Raw genomic sequence first — 9,478 nt, forward strand, 5'->3', positions numbered from 1 at the left:
AGTCCCAGGCCAGGAGGTAGAGGCTCTCCAGTTTTTCTACAACAGGAATTTTTCTGATATCCTATTCTGATTCTCTCTGCCCCACAGCCTACAGTAAAACTTTGTGATTTAGTCGAATCACAGATCTGTTTGTGGAACTTAAAGAAATTTTTAAAACTCATTTTAAACTCTCCAGTCCCTGGTTTTGGGGCTTACCGTAGACTCAGAAATACTGTTTCAAATATCAAAAGTGAAACATTCCTTCTGTAATAATTTTAATGCATGCTGAAGCAAATTAGCTCCTCTGAATGAAAAAGAAAAGCATAGTGATAGATTTCCAAATATCATCCCTATTATAGTAGAAACTAGAAAAAGGAAAACCTGTGGTCCACTGCCTCCTCACAAACAAACAGAGAAACTTGGCAAATTCCTTCCCTCTGTCACAGCTCCCCTACATAGGCACGCATGCGCATGCACACACACACACACACACACACACACACTCACTCACACTCAGCTGCTCTCAGCCACAATGTGTAACTGCTCTTTAGAAATGGGAGATTCTATTACATACTCCATTCAATATCACACGTATCGCTGACAGCTAGGGTGCAGCATGGCGTCCCTATAACCAATTTCATCACACATTCCTCAGGCATACACTCAATCCTGATTTGCTTCTTATGGTCCTAAATTTTTTACATTCTAATTCTGACTGTTATATTCCCATTAGTGTTGGACCTTGAGGTTTTCTTCATTCTTTTTTCATAACACATCAAATGTACTGAATCTCAGAATTTTCTGGACAAATGGCCCAAAGACAAGCAAATAATTTCAACATGAAGTGAAATTATAGGAGTTTATAGCCAACCCCCTGAGTATTTCTAAAATATCAATAAATAATACACTCAACATCTTATCTGTACTCAGTAACATAGTCTACGTTCTTAGAATAGAGCAAACATTAATTTTATTACATTTTTACTACAGTGCTAATAATAAAAGATTCTAGAGAGAAAGAAATGCAATTTTTATCCTTAAGAGCAGACTCAGAGATTTAAATAACTAGATGATGTCCTCAAAAATGCACCTCATTCTGATACAGTCACCTGAATTTATGTATCAATTTCAGTGTAAGGCAGAAAATTAGTCATTTGTCTTTTATAAATATAGATATAGATATAAATATAGATAGGGATTTCCCTGCTGGTCCAATGGCTAAGATTCTACATTCCCGATGCAGAGGGGCTGAGCCAGATCCCTAGACAGGAAACTAGATCCTGTGTGCCGGAACTAAGACCTGGTACAGCCAAACAGATTTTCAAAATAGAGAGAGATAAAAGCATCTCCATCACCCTATTCTTTAAATTAAAAAAAAAAATCCCCTACAAATTCTCTGTACTTTTTTATCCTTTGTTCCATACAGTTACTAGGTTACTACTCTTCTCCCAAATACCTATGTGTTCAGAGCTTTCTTATAGTATCACATTACTACCCAGATCTCTGGCCAAGGAACTAGATTCTACATGCTGCAACTAAGAGTTTGCGCATCACAAACGAAGAATGAAGATCCTACCTGTCACAACTAAAACCTGATGTAGCCAAATAAATAAATTAAATAAATATTTTTTAAATTTAAAACTAGGTAGACATCATTTTGGCCATAGTTCTTAAATAAAATTTGGAGTGAAAGGCATTCTTCTAAAGCCAATTTAACCATCAAAAGTCACGCTCCCAGCACATTAATGTCAAGAGATCTTTATATGTAATACAATTTCCCACCAAAAGAAACTAGGGCTCCTTAAAGAAATGGTTGATTTCAGGGCTAGAGTAGAGTGGATACAAGATGAACCTGGAAATCTTGTTATGCCAGAAGGTAAGAAAGTGCTTTTTTAAAATGAGGGCATCACAAGGACACTTCATGATGTTCTCATGATCCTAATTTGAGATAATTTAAATACTAAAATAATTAAGGACTGTGATGAATTTTAGACCATTGAAAACATAGACTTAATGAGTCCAAACTCTGTCTTGAACATTCCCAGTACCTGGCCCAGTTCCTAATAACTGCTGTACATCAGATTGTTTAAGAATGTGAATGTGGTAAAGACCAAGAGGAAAAAACCAACAACAACAAAGCCCTTTAATTTAGCAATTATGAAGCCTAGTAATCTATGTGAAGGACTTTGGACTTATCATAAGAACAATGTTCACATTTTATTCATCATTGGCTGTAAAGCATCTATTATGAGAGTAAATTGTGCTTTATATATGAAGCATCTAACATATGTGTAACAAATGCTTACCTGTATAAAGTAGGGGCTTAATAAATGTTTGTTGAATAAAAAATACATATGTATATATATATATATATATATATATATATATATATATATCTCAGTCGGGAGGGGAAAGGGCTCTTGCTTATGGAATGCTGAATGTTTATTGGTAAATGTGGAATAAGTGGTGAATGTAGAAAACAGATTTCTGCAACCATCATCCTAAACTTTGGTTTGGGCATGAGTCACCAATAGAGGCCAAATCCAGGAGGTGTGGGGCAGGGAGGGGCGGTTCATAAGAAGTGGAATGTTTGCAGGGTCTCTCCAGATAGCCTATTAGTTGCATGTGAGGGGGGTGGGAAATAGTATATGTATAAATTGGAGAACACCTTGACCAGGTGATCAAAATTAATGTCAGCATCGAGGGGCAAGTGGACACCCTGTGCCTCTGGAGAAGGATACACTTCTGTCATGAAATGCACACCTAAATTGGAATCATGAGGAGCCATCGGACACACGCAAAATGAGAAACACTCCGTTTTTTAAAAAGGGACTGTACTCTTCAAAATGTCACAGTCATAAAAGGCAAAAAGAGGCTGTGGAAATGTTTCAGGTTAAAAGAGACTAAAGAGGCTTGCCAATCTGTTCCTAAACTGGATTATGTACTCCGACATTATTAGGTCAATTGACAAAACTGGAAAATAAATGGTAGACTAGATAAAAATTATTGTAGCAATATTAAATATAGTAAGGTTGATAACTACTGTATTTAAGATAATATCCTTATTCTTTGGAAACACACTCTAAAGACTTTACTCGCGAATGGTATAAGAGGAAAAAATTATTTAAAAAACACAAACAGATACACAACCCCAAAAAGAGAGGGTGGGACATAGGAAAGCAACAGAATAAAATGCTAACCATTCAGGTATGATCTAAATCAAATCCCTTATGATTATACAGTGGAAGTGAAAAATAGATTCAAGGGATTAGATCTGATAGACTGAGTGCCTGAAGAACTACAGACAGAGGCTCATTACATTGTACAGGAGACAGGGATCAAGACCATCCCCAATAAAAATAAATGCAAAAAGGCAAAATGGTTGTCTGAAGAGCCCTTACAAATAGCTGTGAAAAGAAGAGATATGAAAGTCAAAGGAGAAAAGGAAAGATATACCCATTTGAATAGCAGAGTTCCAAAGAATAGCAAGGAGAGATAAGAAAGATTTCCTCAGTGATCAATGCAAAGAAATAGAGAAAAACAATAGAATGGGAAAGACTAGAGATCTCTTGAAGAAAATAAGAGATTGCAAGGGAATATTTTATGCAAATATGGTCACAATAATAGACAGAAATGGTGTGAACCTAACAGAAGCAGAAGATATTAAGAACAGGTGGCAAGAATACACAGAAGAACTATACAAAAAAGATCTTCACGACTCAGATAATCATGATGGTGTGATCACTCACCTAGAGCCAGACATGCTGGAATGCAAAGTCAAGTGGGCCTTAGGAAGCATCACTACAAACAAAGCTGGTGGAGATGATGGAATTCCAGTTGAGCTATTTCAAACCCTAAAAGATAATGCTGTGAAAGTGCTGCACTCAATATGCCAGCAAATTTGGAAAACTCAGCAGTGGCCACAAGACTGGAAAAGTCAGTTTTCATTCCAATCCCAAAGAAAGGCAATGCCAAAGAATGTTCAGACTACAGCACAATTGCATTCATCTCGCACACTAGCAAAGTAATGCTCAAAATTCTCCAAGCTTCAACAATACATGAACTGTGAACTCTGCCACATGGATTCAAACACGAAAGCACCATTTTCCTGCTTAAAGATCAAGGTTTCTTTAGAAGCCTGTGACAACATCTCCGGAGATTTTTTCAACTAAAAGTCAACATTCTCCCACTGTCACTTTCACAACCAAAATCATCCTCCAAGAATAAAGGAAGTACCTCTAACCTCACCCTCGAGAACCGTCCTGGTACCATAGACTAGCATCAGCCCAGCACACACCAACCATCCTTTTAAAATGCAAAAATCTATTTTACTACAGCATGAGGGGGCTTCCCTGGTAGCTCAGCTGGTAAAGAATCCACCTGCAATGCAGGAGACCCCAGCTCAATTGCTAGGTCAGGAAGATCCCCTGGAGAAGGGATAGGCTGCCCACTCTAGTATTCATGGGCTTCCCTGGTGGCTCAGAGGTAAGGAATCCACCTGCAATGCGGGAGACCTGAATTCGATCCCTGGGTTGGGACTATCCCCTGGAGGAGAGCATAACAACCCATTCTAGTATTCTTGCCTGGAGAACCCCCATGGACAGAGGAGCCTGGCAGGCTACAGTCCATAGGGTCACAAAGATTTGGACATGACTGAGTGACTTAGCACAGCACAGCACAGCATGTGGACTGTGGAGGCTTAAGTTCTTTGCAGACAGATAAACTACAGATACACAGAAACCTTTTCTGGTGACTGGTCCACTGTAAAACCCAGAGCCATGCCCAACCTACAACTATACTTCTGGGAGTAGAAGAAGGTACCCATGGGGTAGATCTTGCAGCACCCTTCATGACTCTGTAGGTTGCTGGATTTAGCTGGGTGGGTTTTCTGCCACGTGTGATAACAGTTTGGACTCCAGTTCATCTGGGGCTTAGAGTTGCAATATCCAAAGTAATTCACTCGTAAGGATTGTGTTGGTGCTGTGAGCTTATCTGGTGCAATTCTAGAACATTTTGATTGTCTTCTACATGGTTTCTTCATGCAGCTTGGGCTTTACACAACATGGCAAGTGCTTTCTTTTTTTCTTTTTTATAATTTCATGTCCTGTGGGATCCCTGTTCCCTGACTAGAGATGAAAGCCACGACCCCCTCATTGGAAGCATGGAGTCTTAACCTCTGGACCACCAGGGAAGTCCATAGCAAATGGTTCCTGAGAGTAAAGGCTTCAAGAGCAAATATTCCAAGAGAAAGGAAGTGGAAGCTTGTCTTCAGGCTTAGGCTTAAAAGTACCAGAATGCCACCTTCACCACATTTTGTGGATCACAGCAGTCACAAGGCCAGCTTGGGTTCAAGTAGAGGGAATCTTGTTTTGCCCTTTGATGAGAAGAGCAGCAAGCAGGCATATGAAGAGGAGGAGGAGGAACTTGGGGAACCACCTCAGGGGACTGGCCTGATACCTTGACGTCCTGTCAATACCCATTTCCTCAGACACTCTTGTTTCTTGCTGGGTTCACAGTGGAATCAGGGTCAGTTCAAAGTCTCCCAAATTACTTGATCTTTGACCTCTTTTTTTTTCAATCCTGGCATTTGGCATCCATAAACCCTAAAGAAGAACCATAGTCTACTTACTCTACTTACTCCCATTTAAGTACATATTTTAAGAATAATTCTTTCCTGAAAATGGATCTTTGAATCCATCACCCTTGCACCTTTTAGTTGTCCAAGTGCCGATCTTGTCTTTCCCCTAAGGTATCCTCATGTGCCAGTCACTATAAACTGGCATGTCAGAAACTCACATTTAGACAGCCCAATATAACATCCATAACATAATTTGTATCTGCAATGAAAGAGTTATACTTCAAAGGCAGACATCATTAGTAAATGGTGGAGTTTCATTACATGGCTAAAACGACTTTTTGCCAATAAAAGTAAAACATATTAATACTTCAGAGCGGGTCTTAACCTCTTATAAAATACAAAAGATAAAGCAGACAAGGAGGAAAAGATGTTTCTAATCTGTGTTAAATCTATTCCCACTGTGAGTAAATCACTTTTCTTTAGATATATAAGAGTTTTCTCATAAATGCATGACACTGCTTTTGAGTAATTGCTGCCAAATAAATAGCTCTAGCTTTCTCCATGTTTTATTAGCAAGGCACAAAATCCTCAGCAAATATCTTCATTTGTAGATGGTAGTTGTTCTCAGCATGAGTCTGGGAGGGCATGGTGTGGTACAAGATCAGAGCTAAATTAATGTGGCAGACATCTGCAGCAACATGGATGGACCCAGAGACTGTCACACCGAGAGAAGGAGAAATATCGGATGACATCCCTTATATGTGGAATCTGAAAAGAAATGATACAAATGAACTTACCTACAAAACAGAAACAGATTCATAGCCTTAGAGAGCAAACATGGTTGCCAGGGGGAAGGATGGGAGGAAGGGATAGTTAAGGAGCTGGGGATCAACATGTACACACAGCTTTTTTTTAAATGGATAACTAACAAGGATATACTGTAGAGCACAGAGAACTCTGCTCAATGTTAGGTGGCAGGCTGGATGAGAGGGGAGTTTGGGGTAGAATGGATACATGGGTATGTATGGTTGAGTCCCTTCAACATTCACCTGAAACTATCACAGCATTGTTAATCAGCTATGCTGCTGCTGCTAAGTCGCTTCAGTCATGTCCGACTCTGTGCGACCCCATAGACGGCAGCCCACCAGGCTCCCCCGTCCCTGGGATTTTCCAGGCAAGAACACTGGAGTGGGTTGCCATTGCCTTCTCCGTAATCAGGTATATTCCAATATAAAATTAACAGTTTAAAATCTTAAAAAAAAAAAAAAAAAACTGAATGAACGTGTCCAAGACCCTGTGAGCTGTGTCTGGTCTAGCTCCAGATGATGCACCAAGGAAAAGAAAATCTCCTACGAGGCAATCTTCTCTTCCAGTGAAAGGAATTAACCTCAAGTATCGGCATGCCAGTCACCTACAGCTCAGATGCCCAGAGAAAAATCTGATGTCATTTACAACTTTAAGCAACATCTGCTTGGGTTATCAGACACAACAGACTGTAAAAGTTGATTTCAAAATTCCAGGGTTAAGAGGGTGATAGCAGGACTGCCCTGGCAGTACACTGGTTAGGATTCTGTGCCTCCCTTGCAGGGGGCCAGTTCCATCCCTGGCCAGGGTACTAAGATCCCCACAAGCCAGGCAGCATGACCCCCCCCCAAAAATTTTTTTTTTAAAAAGAGGGTGATAACAACTACAAAAGGGATTTTCTTATCAAGAGACAAAATGCAATAAGAGTTGCAGAATAAAAATTATATACACACACACACACACACACACATATACAGAGAGAGCATTAAGTGTGATTAACATATTCCTAACAATAATTTTCAACAACATAACTGGACATTATGTATGTTGATAGATACTCTATCTTGTTTATCCCTCATGTGTCTCACTTTTTAAAATAAGTCTGCCTTTGTGTACTAATTTTATTTTTTAAGCATTTTCCCCAAGAGGCCCTGAGAGGATATCAGGGCACCGATTATTAACTTCTTCGAATTAGGCCACTAAAATAAATTGCTGTTGGAACTTCCTCATAAAGGATCTAACCAATTTCAGCAAGGAGAATTTACACACATGCTGAACTTGCTTTTTCATTATGTTTTATTATACACTCAAAATAAAAAGACATCTTGGAACAAATTAAAATATATTTGCCTCATGTAGACACTGGGAATTAAATTTAAGATTTAAGAAGAAAATAGTATCTTCTAAAAGGAATATTATAATCATTGAAAAGTACAAGGTGTCATCACTACTGTTAAAAGCCCTTTGTGAGACAAAATGTCCTAACAGACATCAAGAAAGATTAATTGCCTACTTCTGAATGATAAGGAAACAATTACATTTGATGATAAGATTAAATGAGGTAACTTAATCATTAATTTGATTAAAAATGCTGGCATCACAGTTTGGGTAATGTATTTTTAGAGGAGGATAATGCACTTTTAATTTCTAAATTAATCTTTACAAAGAACCCAGAGCCTCCTGTGGTGTGCAACTTGGATTTATACTAATGATATAAAGGACAGCTGCCACCAGCCAAATGAAGGCAAATACAGAGAAGGAAAAAGATCTGAGATTATCAGTGTGATGCATCTACAGGGTGCCAAATTGACTGATTTTGCTTGAGTCGAGGCAATCTGAATATACCAGCAGGATCCAAAAAATGGCTTAAAATATGGTCTCACTGAAAAGATCCAGTTTTGCCAGCAAAGTGGAAATGAATTCATCAGGTTTGTGTTGCAATCACCACACAGTGTGAAAACAGAGCCCACACTTAACTTACATCATCATTTCATGGACTTAACTTTTGTGTTTTTGAGCCCATCTTTTATAGCCTCTGACAGACATTTTATATTTTACTTATCACTCCTTATTCTCTAAAAGCAGGGAAGCAAGTTTGTGAAAAGTAGCAAAATTATGAGAATAAGCTGGAAGAAATGTTTTGGATAAAATGCTGGTAACATTTGCCAATCGCTCTGGTATGAATTCAACCCTGTACGGGAGCCTTCTCATAGATCACAGAGTAGATGGTGGATGAAGTTGATGGGATATTGATTGCAGCAGGAAAATAGGGGTTATAAAACAAAAGATGATTAACATGAAATCGTTGAGTGAAGCAAAGTCTTAATAGACTGGAAATTGTTAAATAAAACAGAGAGTGGATAAAAGAAGTGAACTCTCAGATCACTTACAAGAATTCCTTTTTTATTATATATTAAAATTCTCCTGTGCACTTTTACTTCCCTGTGTATTATCAATCCATATTCACCCAGTGGAAAACATCTGAAATTAACATGTGGGGAAAAGTAACCAAATCTGAGACACATCATCAATCATAGAGAAGGCAACTCAGAAAAAAAGCAATGGCAACCAGGGCCTTAAAAACCTATAAATACTGTCAGAAAATAAAGCTTTTCTTGATTTCTTTCTTTTCACTAAGTCCCACTTATGTTTCACTACTTATACCAGGTGCAACTTTTTTTTTAATAAATGTTGCTGCAATGCAGTTTTACAAGTTGGTTTGCTGCTTAAAATATGTATTACTCAATGAACAGATATATTTCTAAAATATTCTTCAAGTAAACTTCCAGAGATGAGTAGTTTTTCTGTGAAAATCACTCTAGGAAAGAAATACACACCCATTTCATCCACCTCTCCAGATACACACACACACACACACACACACACAGAGACACACACACCACCACCACCACCACCACCAGGATTCCAGCTAAGATATTATTAACAAAGAAGCTTCCTTTGCCCAGAAAAGCAGGCACTTATGAAATATTCGTGGTTTCATTCTATTAAAAAGAGGTAGCTTTTCTGAATCAGAGTCAAAGTGATTAGGGGAATAACTCCAGAACTCAGTGTGTGCAGTCCACCACAATCACAATCCTGGCTCCCTGCATGCTAGCC

This window comes from Oryx dammah, unplaced genomic scaffold (assembly GCF_014754425.2).
Source record: "Oryx dammah isolate SB20612 unplaced genomic scaffold, SCBI_Odam_1.1 HiC_scaffold_7, whole genome shotgun sequence".
NCBI lineage: Eukaryota > Metazoa > Chordata > Mammalia > Artiodactyla > Bovidae > Oryx > Oryx dammah.